Source organism: Cyanistes caeruleus, chromosome 1 (genome assembly GCF_971803275.1).
Source record: "Cyanistes caeruleus chromosome 1, bCyaCae1.hap1.1, whole genome shotgun sequence".
In the NCBI taxonomy this organism is placed as follows: Eukaryota; Metazoa; Chordata; class Aves; order Passeriformes; family Paridae; genus Cyanistes; species Cyanistes caeruleus.
Window position 1 is genome coordinate 113688585 of NC_141701.1, and position 16287 is coordinate 113704871.

The window sequence follows — 16287 nt, forward strand, 5'->3', positions numbered from 1 at the left end:
CAAAGATACCTGAGTTATGCAAGAGGCCAGAAATTATCACAAACAATTCTTCTTAATATGATAGAAATTATCACAAATATTTCCTCTTACCTCCAGATTTCACTTGCTACACAAGTGTAAAGAAGGCAGTTAACTGTGTTGGGCCAAGGAATGTTGAAAAGGCAGTGGGATCTATAAGGGAACTGAAAGCAAATCCTTGACAAGTCAGGCAGCTCCCCTCTGGGATCCCCAGCAGCCAGCCTGCCACGTTTTCCTTGTGTACCACAACTTCAAAACTTCTCCACCCTGCTACTTCTGCTGCTGCTGCCATGCTGTACATGGGGCATGGCACTAAATACCTATTTCTCTGATGATGCCAGCTGGCCACCAATTGGTTATACACTGACTTAAATGCAGTTCAGAAGCCAAATCTACATGAAACCACAATTACTTTTATTCCTATATCCAGTATTTGGCTTCCAGTTTTATTTCAATGAGAAGTATTTTCCAGCTGTGCAGTGTTGCTGCAAAGAATGCAATTAATTTCACACATATTGAGAATCCTGACCCACTGATGTCATTGGATAATCTCTCACCAACATCAGTAAAATCATAATTTCACCCTCCACCAGTTATGTACCACATTAAAAAGCACAAATACCTTCAGTAAAATTAAAAAGTGGGAAGGGCTCTCTGGAACTACCTGCCACATACCTCCACAATGTCCAAGGCTGCCATGGTTGAAATATCACATATTTATTTTCATTGCAATCTGTGTCTTTGCAAATGAATAAGCACATACAGATTGGATATCTGGGATAGAAAAGGTGTGATTCTGTTTGTAAAGTCATCACAGAGTCAGTGTGTGAAACTTTATACATAAAGTTTTGACCAGGTTTAGCAAAATATCCTAGGATAAAAGAACTATAAAAATGCAAATTTTAATTTGGTGTTGCAAAATTCATGAGTGGACCTTTTTAAGGGGATATCTCCAAATGCTATACTCAGTTGTTAAAAATTAAATTTACAGCTGTTTATATCCTTGGGACAAGGGAGTGCAAACATAAAGGGAAATTGGCAAGCCCGTAGGTGCGTTGCCCTTGTCTGTCCTTCCCTAGAAGAATTAGGCTAAGACATTCCAAAACTTAGAGGAGGTTTTAGGAACATTTAATGGCTGAGTTAGAATTCTCTGCCTCATACCTATGCATTGGAAGACCACACCAAATCACAGCACAAGGTAAATACTTCTACAGAGGATCAGTGAAATAAGCCAGGAATCACTGGCACAAGCCAAGGCGCTGCTGCTTTCACGAGGAGACACTGCAAAATACACATTTAGGATATTGTTAAACAATCTACCAAGGAGGGAGCTCTGAAACAATGTCATTGTATCTTTTCAGTTATCATTTTCCTGCTGTTTCAGAAATGATGTCTTAAAATTAACCAAGCACAAAATTTAATAAATGAGTCTTAAAAGGCACACAATTGTAAAAACCACTATATTTTGAAGGAAGATAATACTAAATGTATTAACTGTTCAACAGCTGATAGAAAAATTGTCAAGAACAGAAGAATAGAAGGTGTACATGTGTGGCAGTCACAAAGTTGGGACTCCACACAGAACCAAGCTAAGGAACAAGACACTTTCCTGGGAAAAACCAAGCAATTTCTTCTTATTGCCAAAAATAAATCATGAGTGACATAAACCAACAAAATTTTTATAGTAGAGCTAGACCTAAGTTTTAGACAACAGATGTGCAACTCAAAGCTGCTCTTAGCAAATAAAACTCCACTCAAACACTCCTCTCTAAAACACTTTGGAAAACTAAAAGGAGGGTTGTTTGTACCATCCACAGTGTGCCAATAACAATTTTTCTCCAGGATGTAGTATAAATATATTTCCTATGGGAAATAAATTTCTGACTTATAGTATTAGACCTACATTTTCAAAAATGACTAGCCATTTCTTAGTCCTCAGCTTCTGATGCCTCAAAATCACCAGCTCCTGAAATGTAGGTACTTAAACCTCTATAGGATGCGTTCCCCCAAGGCATCCAAATTAGATATCTCAAAAATGGCATTTTTTTTTTAGATTTAAATTAAGGAAGTTCATTAAGGGTTCAGACTGAAATCTCCAAATTTTTTCACAGAAGATTTAACAGCACAGGCAGTCACAGAACAAGTTTCACATTTCTTGGAGTCATCCAGACTGATGTGACAGGATCTGTTTTAAGTATCAGGAGACAATTTAAGCTTCAAACGTTTTTAATTCATGGCTTCTAGCTACAGTTGCTGAAGGAAGAATATTAATATTTGAAATCTAGAGTTGTTCACAATTTTTAGTAATTTATTTACTGTATGTTCAGCTCTCTGTTTCCAATGCGGTTTAGTAAACATATCATGTCAAAAATTCCTCCCACAGGAGGTAAGTAGCAGCATTTACTTGAGTGACTAAACTGTATTTCATTTAACTGAATCATACTATGTTTAAATTAAATGCATTGCAAATGAACCAGAACACACATGCACTATTTTGCACATCAGAAAAGACTTCTAGGCAGTCACTGGCCTTCGAAGCCTGATATTACAGCTCTTTCTTCATTATTGTCTTGGGCTTCAGTCTGAATCCTCTAGAAAGCACAGCTAGTCCTTCAGTGGAATTGAGCTCTAATTTATAGGTAGGCAGATAAAAAATGCAGCTTTCTAAACCTTAATTTAGACTTCTTATTTATATGAGTTCTTTTATATGAATTTTATATTTTCTTCTTTTGAAATACTGTCTGCCTTCTTTTGAAATATTCACTTCAGACAACAATTTTATTGTAAATGATAGAATTTTCTCTAGAATTGGCCCAATTATTTTTTTCAAAACTTCTAAATATGTTTTAAGTAATTGGAATAATTTTATATTTAAGAACATTCATAAATTCTATATCTCAAGTTCTCCTACACTCTGGGATTCAAAGGGTTGAAGAGGTCTGCAAGTCCTCTTCAGTCCATACAAACAGTCCATAATTTTGAAACTGGCAGAAAAACTTCTCTTCTTCATCCAGAATCATATATTTAAAAGACTAAAGCCATACAATTTATTACTACAGATTTAAAAAAACTTGAGAGACAAAAGGCTGTTTGGAGCTTAGTCCATGCTGGATGAAGTATTTGACTTTCCTTGAATCTTCAGTTAATATATTTAAATTTCAGTTGCAATGTAAAAATAAATTTCACTGTCATTCCCAATATAAAGTTCAAGGGAAGCAGAAATCACTATCTTTCAGATCTAAAATAATTATTTTATGGGTGAAGTCTTACAGGAAAAAAAATTTATGACAGTCTCACAAGTGTTTTATTTTTCTATTTCAAGTGTATCCATGTGGCTTGCAGGATAACTGACTTTAATAGGGAAATAGTGGGCATTTTTCATCCTTTAACAGTTTTTATTTGCTCCAGCATTTTTCCCCTGAAAAATTATTTCTCTGTTTATCCTCTGAAACATATCTCTAGTGATGTCTTGAAAACAAGCATCTTATCCGTGATGCATTCTACTGATGCACTCTCAAATAGGGAAGAGAAAGGGAATAAAAGATCTCACATTAGGGCTATCTGCCTACAATTTCTTATGCTGCTGTTCGTGGCCCTCACCTTCCACAGTGCCACAAATCTCCCAAAGATGGTGTAGGCTGGGGGTGCACTACTGAAGCATCATTCACATGAAACACAGGCAGTGTGCAGGGCATGCTGTACCAGAAGAATGTTACAGGAGCTGGGAAGACCTCTACCACACCTGTCATTGAGAGATGCCTCTGTCCAAATGACAGAGTACCTACATGTACCTACATGTGCCAAAGTCAATGGTATGGGTTTTATTTAGCAATGAATGATAGGTAGAGAGATAGAAAGAAATAGAAAAGAGAAAGTCACGGGGGTGGGGGAGGAGAGAGAGCATGATCAAGCAGAAGAAAGTCACCACCTATGGAATCAGCAGCATCCTGCTGGTCCTTTTTCACCCTAAGTTTCTTGGTCAGAGTGGGGTCCTGAGTCCATTCAAAACTTTCATTATTTATACATTTTAGCAAGCAAAGGAATTCATTCTTGTTGGCTATACAGTTCTGTTAATGCTATTGGTGAAATGATTCCCTTGCCTCTAATGCTAATTAATCCCATGCTCAGTCTTTCTCTTCTGAGTGAGTGGATTTCTTGGGTGAATGGTCTGTGAGTTGGTGGTTGCAGTCTCCCCCTGTTAGAATTACCTTTTACTTGGTCTGAGCTCAGCACAGATGCTGAGTTGGCTTTACTTGTGGCTCATAAATTCTGCCATTATCAGCGATACATTCTTCTCCCTGGCTTTGTTAAACTCACCCTAGGTCTGAGATAACACCAAGATAATAGCACCACCCTTATCTTATCTCAAGTTCCCCTGTGGGATTTTAACTTACAGTCCAAGTTCCAGGTATCCACAGGCATATTCTGTGGGGGCTGCTGGTGGTCACAGGTGCCCTCTGTCCCATAACTTTAGGTGATCCTTGTTTGACAGGTGAGGTGCTCATCAGCTTCTTTACACAGCTCTCCCAAGTGGGAATTTTTGTCTGGATGTTTACCCAGGATGTGCTACCCAGATCTCAGCTCTGCCAGGCTTGGAGTCAGTGCCATCCTGCTGCTCTGCTCTGTGCTGCTCTCATGGTCAAGTCCTTCAGTGGCCTTAACAGTGTTTGAGACAGACAACTGTGAGCTCAAAGTCCCTACAGCTGGCTTAATGAGCTACACTGACAATTTCACAGAAGAATTTACCTTCCAGATTGCAGCACATAATTTTACATATTAAACTGCACATATTTTAACATACTAAACTGTTTCCTTCAGCACATGGAAATGGTTTTATTTTTTTAAGAGAAAACCATGACATTACACATACAGGTTGACGTATATCTTGTCAATTGGCGCCTGTTTGGGGAGAATTCTTTTCTCCCCACTGTTTTTCTGCAAATAAAACATTCTAAGTAACTGAAATTTGAGGCCAGCATGCCAAACCCAAACACCTCAGATATTTTTCAGCTTTCTCTATGAAAAGCAATATCCATGTAACTTTAGAAAACTGCCAGAATATTTTTAAACCCAGACTCCTGACTCATTCCCTCTTCTCATTGTTGGATATATGTGATTTGGTGGAAAACATGTACTCAATAGTGTTATTTTTGCAGTAAGTATACCACACCAAAGAAACAAATGTGATCATAATTACATTGAAAATTAGGTCAAAAGATCAGCCAGAAAGCTCAGGGGAAGCCCTGACATAGGTGGATCTCAACTCTGTCTCCCAGGAAGATATTGCCACCTCCACTGATTTGTACGTGACCGGTTTGTAGCTTGAATTGTATCAACCCAGAGTCCTGCTGAGGCATTCATCATTGTCCTGAATTTGCCTTGAAATGGAGGCCTATTGCATTAAAGTGACAGGGATATTGTTTCTATATACAACTAATTTATATTATTATGAAGCCTCTCTGCATCTTATCCTTTCATCAGTCTTTGGACAGATCACTTGCTACAAAATCATTTTTCCCGTCAGATCAGGCTCCCAGGTCAAAGATACAGGTATTGCATTCATAATTTTCAGTAACACGTAACAAAAATATGTTAATAGGAGACAAATAACCCCTGCTATCATGCTCTCACGTGGCTTAATCCTAAACCTTGGCTTTTATGGGCTAAACTGCAGCATTAAGTCAAGATTTCACCAGTGAATTCTTATTCCTAAAACTGGAAATGTTCCCACTTCCCAGATGGCTGAATGTTAGGATTGGACAGATTACTGATGCAGTGATTTCTCTCTCTTTTGCTAATAAATGTATAAAGTAATCTGCTATAGTGTCAGAAAATTTCATCCCTGTTATTACCTCTTTCTAAACAAAGACAAGGGAAAAAATAAAAAACAAAAAACAAAGTATAAACCAAATATTTCTTCAGGTGCCTAATGATCTTTTAATTTCAAGTATGAAGGAAAGAATATATGACCCTGTCAAGTCACTGACAATGTTGAAATTATCTTTTTACCATGTCTTTATATAAAAACTAATAAGATTTGCTTTGATTTTTTGAGACTGAATTTGATACAAATACACAAATGATAAAGACAGGAGAAAATGGAAAAAAAACCCATTCAGATCAGTTTCTCCATTCCCATATATCTTTCCACCGTGAAAACTTTTATATTTTTATATTAATTTTAGTGTATTCTGTTTCCTGGAAGTGAAATTTTAAGATGGATGTCTTAAAATTATCCATCTTATAATTCACATAAAACAAAAAGGAAAAACAAACACCATAGCACACCCCCTCCACAAGGTGAGTAAAACACATCTTCAGAATAATTTTGGCAGCATTCCCTGGGTTTAGTTCCCCATATGCCAATATGGGGTTGCCAATATACATTACACAAATCTGTCATATCAGTTCCCACTTACTCATTTGTGAAATGGTTTTATGGCAGTGAGCATACAGGACTGTAAAAACAAGCCAAGCGTTGCATGGGCATTCCCTAGCTCTGTCAAAGTCTACTCCCCCAGTAAGCTTTCCCATCCTTCCCCACCCTCAGCAGCTTTAGCAAAACCCTATCAGCTCACATAAGAATTCTTACAGAGCACTAAAACCCATAACAGAAATTGCACCAAATGGCCAAAACCTAACTACAAAGAAAAGGCCATTTCCCACTTCTGCCTCTCAATTCTGCTCAGGGAACACACAGGCATAACAACCCCTGGGAGGAAAATTGAGGAGCTCTTGCTCTACACAGGGGAAAAGCTTTCTCTAGCAGTACTTCTGTCTTATCACACATAGAGGGGAATACATCAGCCTCTCTTATGCAGCCACTGTCCACCAGGAGCTCTGGGTGACCATGATTTCCTTCCCCCACTCCCTGGAAAATGGAAACACCAAACTTCTCCACTCAAGGGAGCTTTTTCCAAACTTCTCTGTATCCCAAAACCAGCAGGAAGAAGGGTTGTTCATGCAGAAGGCAGCAGGGAGCAGGCCAGAGAGGAGCTCTTCTTCTTGCCACAGCCCATATGGACAGCCTGAAGCAGCATATGGTGAGCATCCCTCTCTGCACATTGGAAGCAGGGCTTCTTCCTGGGCTTGGCCAGACCTGAGAGAGCCTGGGGCTTTTTCCCCAGGGAAGCACACCATCAGCAGCTGCTGATGAATCACAACACCAGGTGTTCTGATGCTATGTTGGACACAAAGCTGTCTTCCTAGCCATCTCTCCAGATCCTAAGTCCTGGTTAGAATAGTAGCAAAAAGCCTACTTTGAGCCAGTAGGGAAAAAAATTACCTACTTGCTGGAGAGTCACGGGACATGAGTTTCCTGAACTTCCTTCATCAAGTAGGATATTCAAGTGAGTGTTTCAGGATGTGGTTCACCACGTTTAAACCCTCAAAGAGTTCAGAATAAGGCAGCCTCTGATTCTCACCCTTATGCTGTTCCTACCAGGCCAGATCAAATGTTTTGACACTTGTTCATTCAGAAACATCAGTACAGAAAATGTCAACAATAAAAATCAAAACACTGTAGAAAAAGCTACTTCATAAGTACATCATGGCTGAGACCCTGGGCTTCTTCATAGCAAGTTTGACCTAAATTCTCACTTTGGGCTTTTCGATGATGAAAATTCAAAAGCACCTTCAGTTAATTTTGAAGTAAGTCTTACTGAATAAAATAAAAATGAATAATGCAATCACTACAGCATCTTCTCTGTTATTTAATTTGATATTTATATCAATTATTTTATACTGCTACTACATTTTTAATGTTTGTGTAGTACTGTGAAATTTTATGTCAAACTATGGAATTTATCAGAGAGGGAAAGAAAGGTAATTTTGAGAATGACATTGAGGAGAATTGCAGCTTTTATGGGTGTAAGAAACCATTTAGATCTGTGGAATTGCTCTTATTATATTAGCTCTTAAAACATCAATACTGGTGTAGAAATTAATATTATTAAACTTCAGAACCAACTTGTCCCCTGCTGATGAATAGAGCAATTCCTTTCCTAACTTGGTTCTTGATTTTAAGTGGGTGAAACAACTGCTTAATAAATTTGTGTGGAAGCTTTAGGGAGCTTACACATATGAGAATGCTGGTTTGAGCATTGCTCATTTTTATAAGAAACTCTGAGGAGTGGGGTCCACAGCGAAATGAAAGCTGAGCAAAGTCCTGCAGCAAGAGGTGACACTGGTGGCCAAGTTCCCACAGCGGGGTCACAGAAGCACAGAAGAACTGAGGTTAGTGTTTATAAATACATCAGCATTTAAAAACAACTTCAGAATGCTCAGAGATAGTATTCCTACCAGCAGGATAAAAGTTTGCCCACTTCTTAGGCGTTATTTGTCAAAAACATTACTGTATCAGAGCAGTAATACCTATCACACATGAGCCAGAGTCTTTAAACAAGTTTGATTCCATTAACTCTACTAATATTTGCTTTACATAACAGCAAACAAAGGAAATATTTTCATCTTGTTGATGGAACTTTTTTGTTTTTTTAACTATTTCTGTCCATGGCTCATAGAATGGCAAGAGACAGCAATAAGAATGTAGTTAGGTAAAGGGAAATTTGGCATTTGAAACCATCTTAACTTTTGTCTTCAGCAACAAATATTCTGTCACCTGTGTTTGGTGCTGAAGAGGAATTATTTTTTGATCTGTCTGGAGGTTTGCAAGCAGAGCATGGCTATTTTGCTGTCTGGCACATCAAAGCTCCAGGCTAGCAGGTAGTACTTATAAATATACAGTGCACCAGGGATTGCTGGACCAAATATTTTATGTGTTTCACTCTCTGGGCTCTTTCACTTACTTTCAAGACTCAGGATTGCTGCAGAGTTTATCTGTGCCTTCTTTCTGGCCTTTTCTGCTGCAACATTGACTGGGCTACAAAGGGGCAACTTGCCTGTGGTCACCATTCTACTAGGAAATAAAGGGTCAGACCTGGTAAATTCTGCAGAGTTCTCCATTTAGTGGAACCCAGCTGCAAGAGCTTTTTTCTGTCAGACATTTCCAAGTGGAAATAGCAGCTTGTAAGCAAGAAAAGAATCAACAATAAAAGAAAAATGAACTTTCTCTTGTTCTCATTTATATTGACTGGCTTTTTGTCCTAATAAGTATACTTAAATACGTTAAATGTAATAAATATCACAATATTCCATCCAGGAGTGATTCTCTACAAAGACAGCTGTAAACTGCTTAAGACATAAATTTGTTAACACAGTCTTATGTTTCCGTGCCTGATGCTTACCAAATTGTGACTTCACACGTTACTTATTTGCTGGCAGAGCTTCCCATTTCCACTTTGCAGGATCTGTCCTGTATATCACATATCATACTGTAGGGAGAGGGAAAGAGAAAGGGAAGAAACAGCACTTAAGTATCTAAAAATCTTTTATTGCTGATTCTCTTCTACTATACAAGAAAGTATCTTGTATCACAGGGTTTGTGGATAACCTCTATGCAAGATCCAACTTCTCCTCTCAGCACCACTGGTTGGTGTATGTAGAAATCATCAAGAGCAGAGAGTAACCCACATGGTATTTAACTTCTGGCACTGGTTGTCATTTTCTTCTTCAGTCAAAGGGAAAGAATACTACTGAAAAGGAGCAGTCACAAACACCTGGACATAAGGGCAAGTTTCTTTTGATGCAGAGACTAGCCCATACCCTTAAAAGTGAGGGATTTTATACAATTTCCAAAGCCCTGGCTGTGTTTCCTAAACAAGAAAATTGCTTTAAAATATTGGATTTATTTTTCTTTCTGTCTGCTTGAATTCATAAAAATGTTAAAGACCAGACAGTAAGATTCCACTTCTTAGAGGAAAAAGCCTTGGAAAGGAAGAGGTAACATGGCTAAGATTGCTATTTTTTCTTTTGATTAGTTTGTATGATTTTTGACAGATAATTTGTCTCATACAAATTAAATAATTATTAAGGAGAATAGAAAATCAAATTCAAATAAGAGAGACAGCAAGTATAGGCAATAGATATAATGTCTTGATAGCTAGTGCATGAATTTAAATTTTTGCATTTTTCAACTTTTTTACTTATTTAATTTTTTTAGTGGTAGTTTTTTGTTGCATAGGAATTGCAAACATGACAACAGCCAAGTCTCCCATGATATTTGAATGATGCTGAAAGTTTGAATTATCATTATGCATTCCGCGCTTGCTGCAGGCTATGCTTGAGTCACAGTTCTAACATAAGGACATGGCTCACTTTGTTAGTGGCACTAGTGGTTTATTCATTCCTACAATTCTCTGAGCACTTCTACATTCTCTGAACTTTTTTTTGAAGACAAGATTTTGCACTTTGATCTGGTTTACTTATATCCCACTCATACTTTACTTCTGCGCAGATCTTCTGTTGTACTTGAACACCAGGGAACGTATACTGTATAACATTACAGTCTCAATATTGAGAATAGTGATGTGAATGATATAAGATCAGATTGGAATAGGTATAAAAAGTGGAACTTTAATCACACCTGTGAGAATTCCCATATGGAGGAGTAGATTAATTCAAAAGTGTCAAGTCTTATGAATGAAATCTGACAATGATGTACAACCTCAGGAGCAGAGTTTCTCCTTTCTTAAAGAGAGTACTTTCAGTTAGTTGATATTTTTTGCTACTTGTTACAAATGAAATTCACTTCACACAGGGAAATAGTGGCAGCATTAGCCTTAAATGTACACTTGTAAAATGAAGTTCCTTCATCTGACAGAGACAGTCCAAATAAACTCAAAATGAAGGAAAAGTAAGTCACCATCATAGAATAATCTCCCAAGTGCATCAATAATATCTATGGGCACAGAGTCAAACCTTGAGTATTCAGCTGATGTGGAACCTTTCAGACATCAAGGGATTTTCAAAAGAAGTGAAAGAGATGCTGTCTGACAGGGTGGTAAAAGTTTACTGGATTCATCACCTTGAACATCTTTAACAAACATACTGATGACACCAGTGGTTCAACAGCACCAAACCACCACATGACCTCTGTTTCCTAATTTTAAGGTATTTATAGTAATTATTTCACACTGAAATTATCCCTTTGGAATAATCTGAAGGCTAAGAAGTGGACATAAATACAAATGTTAAATTTTCATTCTGGTCAAACAATTCCCTGTTCCGTGGTATAAAATTCTCTGCATTACTAGGCAAACGAAACCACCAATACGATTTGTTTACAGAAAGTTCTTGTCTGCTACCAAGCTCTAAAACATTGTTTATATTAAAACAAAAGAAATTAAGAAATTAGCAAAAATACAGTGATCAAAATGTAGAAGTATTGGAGAAGCATTGAAATTTGCTTATGATAGCTCCTCTAGACAGAGTTCTGTGTTTCACCTTATTTTATTCATAGGCAGCATTGTTCTCAAGTAGCCTGCAACAGAAAGTTCAATCAGCAGCAATTCTTCTATTCCTGACTTCCTTATCGAAAGATTTCTTCAGGCCAACCCACTACCATCCTTTAGGAGGCAAAATTTATGCAATTTCTCTGGAAGAGTTCTAAAGTCAATATAAGAACTCTCGAGCTAACATATACTAAAATATAAAGAACAGATTTCAACAAAGAACTTCAGCTTTACACAAATAGGAAAAGAAAGAATCAAAACAGTAAAAATATTGTCTCCCATTTGCTGTCTTCCCATACTGGCTTTGCCTGTTCAAGAGTACCCTGACAACAAGCAGCTGAGCTCACGCAGATGTTCAGTGAGAAACAAAATGTTGTGACTTCCAGCCCAGTCCTCATGAGACAGTGAATGATAATGAACCCACACAACACAAAATAGCAAGAAAATTCCAATCACATCTTTTTCCTTAAGGAGGCAACTAAGTGACAGAAAGTGTAGATGCCACCACTTTTAACCACAATAAATCTTGTTTGTAGAGATGAAAAAGCAGGACACGTACGAGTTTTCTGACCTTGCTGAAAGTAAGCAAGGCAAGAAGCCTTCATTCTGACTGCAGTGCTGAATTTTAGATTCCCTTAATTTTCCAGGTATTGAAAATAATAACTTTCTACTTAAAACAGCTACTCAGGGAAAACTTTCAAGTCCCAATAAAGTCAACAAGTGTAATTTGCAAAGTAGAGGGCCAACAAATGTGGCTATGCTTACCATACTCAGTGTAAAATAAATTAAAGAATGACTGAGTTCCATTCAACTCACTATAACTTACAAGATCTTTCAAAACAAAATTCTTAATTTTCTTTAATAAGAAACTCAGTTTAGTACCTCTTTTGAACTAAGCATGGCAAAATTCACACAAAGAATTGACTTTCACAAATGTTTTAAGGGCACTTCATCAAAACCAGCCTACAGTCTCAGAAATGCAGCCTTCAGCTGTGTGCCAACATACAATGAGCTATGTAGGCACATGAGTGTGTTCACGAGCACCTGTGCACTAAAAGCACATATGTGTGTTTATGCACATGTATGTGTGCAGTGCAGGCTGGGGAAAGGGGTTTGCATCTCAAGCACTGAGCGGGCAAAGCAGCAGAAAATATACAAGAAAGTTGAACAAACCTTTGAAAATTCAGCCCACATAATTCAATCAATCACCTAAAGATCGGTTTGGTCCCCTCTCCACATAGGTTCTTCATTCAGTATAGCAAATTCCTCTAGTTAAATTCTTAGCCATGGAAAAAGAGACAGGACAGGAAGTGCACAACTCAGCAGGAAGGGCTCAGCTGTCACATGTAATTGCTCTTGGTTTTAAATCTAGCCTGCTGAAACCTCTTGGAATGAAGAGCACTTAGACTTCTTTCAGAAATAAAGGCAACTTAAATCTCCAAGCATTTCCAAAGACAAAAATTAAACCTGATGCAGCAAACTTCAGGGAAATACTTTTCTTCCTATTGGGATCCTATTTACAGTTCAATGGGACAGTAGAAAATAATTTCTGCCCACACTACCATCACACCCGATGTGGTACAAGCTCCATCAGCATACTTTGGGGCACATTCCAGCCTTTTGTTGTTTCAAAGGTGCAGTTGATTCCCAATGTTTCTCTCAGGTAAAGCATTCTAAAGCTTCATGCAGATGGGAAAGTATATAATTCTCAATTTTGGTGCAGAAAGGTGTTCAGGTGAGTAATTTGTTTTAAGGAAAATCAGGAGAGTGAAACACCAGTGAAACACCCTGCTTTTTCCATTATGTGTCAAAAACTTTCAGCTATTCCTACAACAGAATTACAGATAATTTTCAAATTCTGCTTTGCTGGAAGATGAATCACTATTTATGTTAGAAGAAATTCAGTGTGTTCAGCATGTTAGCAGGTTACAAAAAAATTGCTTTGCCTATCCTTGACAAAACACTGCCAGAGCACTAAAATTAAGTGGTGTAAATTAAAATTAAGGGTTGACATTGGCTGGATACCAGGTGTACACCAAGCTGCTCTATCCCTTCCCCTTCCCACTAGACAGGGGAGAGAGAATAAGATGGAAAATGACTTAGAGATAAGGCAGTTTACTAAAGCAAAACCAAAAGTTTCCATGAACACAAGCAAGCAGCTAAAAAAATGTTTTATCTCTACTTCCCATCAGCAAGCAATGTCCGGCCACTTTCCAGGAAGCTGCATTTCAGCACATGTAGTGGTTTCTCCAGGGTAAGCACTTGATGGGGGGAATGTTGGGGAGTCAGCAGAGATGCTGTGCCAGCATCAGCATCAGCAGTACCCAAAACACTGGAGTGCCATCAACGCCTTTCTAACTACCAATGGAAAGCACAGCACTGTGAGTACTCTTGCTCCTCATTATTGAGAGCTAAAACACTGCCGATCTTCACAGCTAACAGGATTTTTGGTTAAGCATATTATGAACACCAAAAAAGCAACATGCAACCAATACTGCTTCAGCATGTATGCCATGTCTACTGTTCTGAACAGACTGAATATGATCAGAATTTAATTTACTATCAAAATCTTGATGGTATTTGAAATGATAAACAAATGCATTGAAAAGACAACAATCGAATTGTCAGAGTAAGAAAATGTGCAGAACGACAGCATTAATAAGCCACAGTGTTTTAAATGGTGACTATTAACATCTGCAATCTTTTGCTGCTTTTTAGAAGTAGGCTGTTGCATTTAATTTTTAATCTCAGCTTTGCTCTTTCAGTGCTTGTCAAAGACTTTGTATCTCATCTTTTTGGGAAATATTTGTTAAAAGAGACCATGTCCTTTGATACCCTTTAGCTAAATATCATAGTGTGTCTACATCCTCTGCTACAGTGAGGACCGCATATTTCAGACAACTCTTTTTTCCCCAAAAATTGGCTTAAAATTTATGATGTTTGAATTTAACTGGACCAATTTAAATCAGGCATGGGGGAATGAGTACTGAGAGGTTATGAAGGGCAAGAGAAGCAGTTAAGTTTCACTTTGTTTGTGAAACTCTGCCTCTGAGCAAAAGCATAATTCCTGCCTTAGTTCCTAAAGGGCCAGAATAACTGTCATACTAGAATTCATGATTTTTCTTTTCCCAGCCCAATTGCATTGTTGAAATTAATTCAGCTATTTGCACCAGGAGATTTACCATCTCTTTTATTTGTTTGCTCCTTAGCCAGCTACATACAAAATATGCCTATTCCAACTCTGTGGTCTCTGATCCTTACCTAAATCCCTCCTTTAAAGGACTAGAATTAGTAAGAAATAGTGTCTGGGTGGCAGCATTAGATTCAATTGCTTTTCAGTTGTGCCAGTGCTTTCCCCAACAAGTATGACTATGAATGTAGGAACCGAGTGAAAAGTTACTCTGTTCTCTCTCAGGAGTAAAAATTTGGTGTAATACAAACATGATAAACATGATACACTCTTGTCACGTTCCATTTCCCTCTCACTCTTCACTGCTAAATGTTTAAGAGACTCCTCCAGGCTGAGTGGATTTGGAACGCATCAAAATATCTCACTCTATTTCTTGCTTACAGCAGGTATCATACACAAACTGAGAGGATTTAAAGGGAATGGTACTAGCAGCCCATTCACATAGATACACTTTACCAGTTTTAGCTCAATTTCAACTGTGCATAAAGGGAGGTGTGCAGAATGCTAGATACCTAACTCTTTATTTTGGTACCTTGTTTAATTTCATTATTTGATTACAAGGGCACAGATGGGATACCTATTAGAAATAGCATAGAAAACTCACGGTTGTGCCTGTGCACACCAATTGTGTAGTGATGGTTTGAAACTCCAGGCAAGACCCAGAAGCATTCAGTGCATACACTTCAAAAATCTGAATGAAGAAATACAGACCAAAGAGTCTGGAGAGCTGGGAACAGCTCCATCTCAGTAAGCATAATTGCATGGCAATTAGTAGTCTTCTCGGTAGGCAAATAAAATGAAGTAGGTCACAGGTCCACAGAGGAATAAGAGTTGCTATAAAGGAAGTGTTCTATAAAAAAGGCTTAAGCCACAGTCCCAAAGAATACTGATAATAAGTTTAAGCTACAAGTCCAGAACACTCCAACTTGAATACAAGCATCGGGAGAAGCAAAACTAAGAGACATTTTTTATCATGGTGTAATGAAACAAAGCACCGCTTCCTAATATTTTTGTCTCTGACAATTTTACAGTAGATGTTTTAGTTCTTCCATAGTGAAGGGTTGTTTTAAAGAAAAAAATATGTGGTAATATATGGTTTTATGACAGAAACCCAAGTAAAAGCATAAACTCTTATCTTACTGTAGAAACTTTTAATTTTTTATGCACCACTTGAGAAGTGCCATGGAAGTTGTCACAAGACTCAGTTATTAAGGCAACAGTTGGGGAAAACACAGCTAAGGATATCAGTCTAAGTAGCAGATGTCATCAATCTAATTTTACATCAGTGATAAGATTAAAGTTGGCTGATTGTAGTGGTTTAGGTTGCAAAACCAGCACACTGATAAAGGTAGTAGTATTAATGAAATGCTTCTTCAAATCTGTAGATTTGATAGATCAAGCCTGTGTAGTCAGGAACTAGAACACTACAGAGTTTGCATGGTGACATTAGATACATTAAACATTGGATAAACAGTCTTGAAAATGCAATTGTAAACAATAGATCATCAAGCATTCTTTCATGAGACCCTGAATCTTTTTAATGTGCTTGTTGATAACCTAGTGAAAAGCAAAGAAAACTTGATACTGTAGATGATGCCAAATTTAAGAATGGTATAAAATTACAGAGTCATAGAGTAAGCTGAGTTGGAGGGGACTCACCAGGATCATTGAGTCCAGCTCCTGGCCCCGAACAGGACAGCCCCAAGAATCACACCATGTGCCTGAGCA

At 37.8% G+C, this 16287-nt stretch overlaps 1 long non-coding RNA gene across 1 annotated transcript in view; it reads right to left on the reverse strand.

Annotated features, from left to right (window-relative positions):
• Positions 1-2730: 2730 nt before the first annotated feature.
• Positions 2731-16287, reverse strand: part of LOC147655836 (uncharacterized) — a 45758-nt gene continuing 32201 nt past the window's right edge. The window contains exons 5-6 of the long non-coding RNA XR_015276565.1: positions 9264-9350; positions 2731-4674 (exon numbers count right to left, since the gene is read on the reverse strand). This is a non-coding gene — a long non-coding RNA (uncharacterized LOC147655836). The remainder of the gene's footprint in view (positions 4675-9263; positions 9351-16287) is intronic.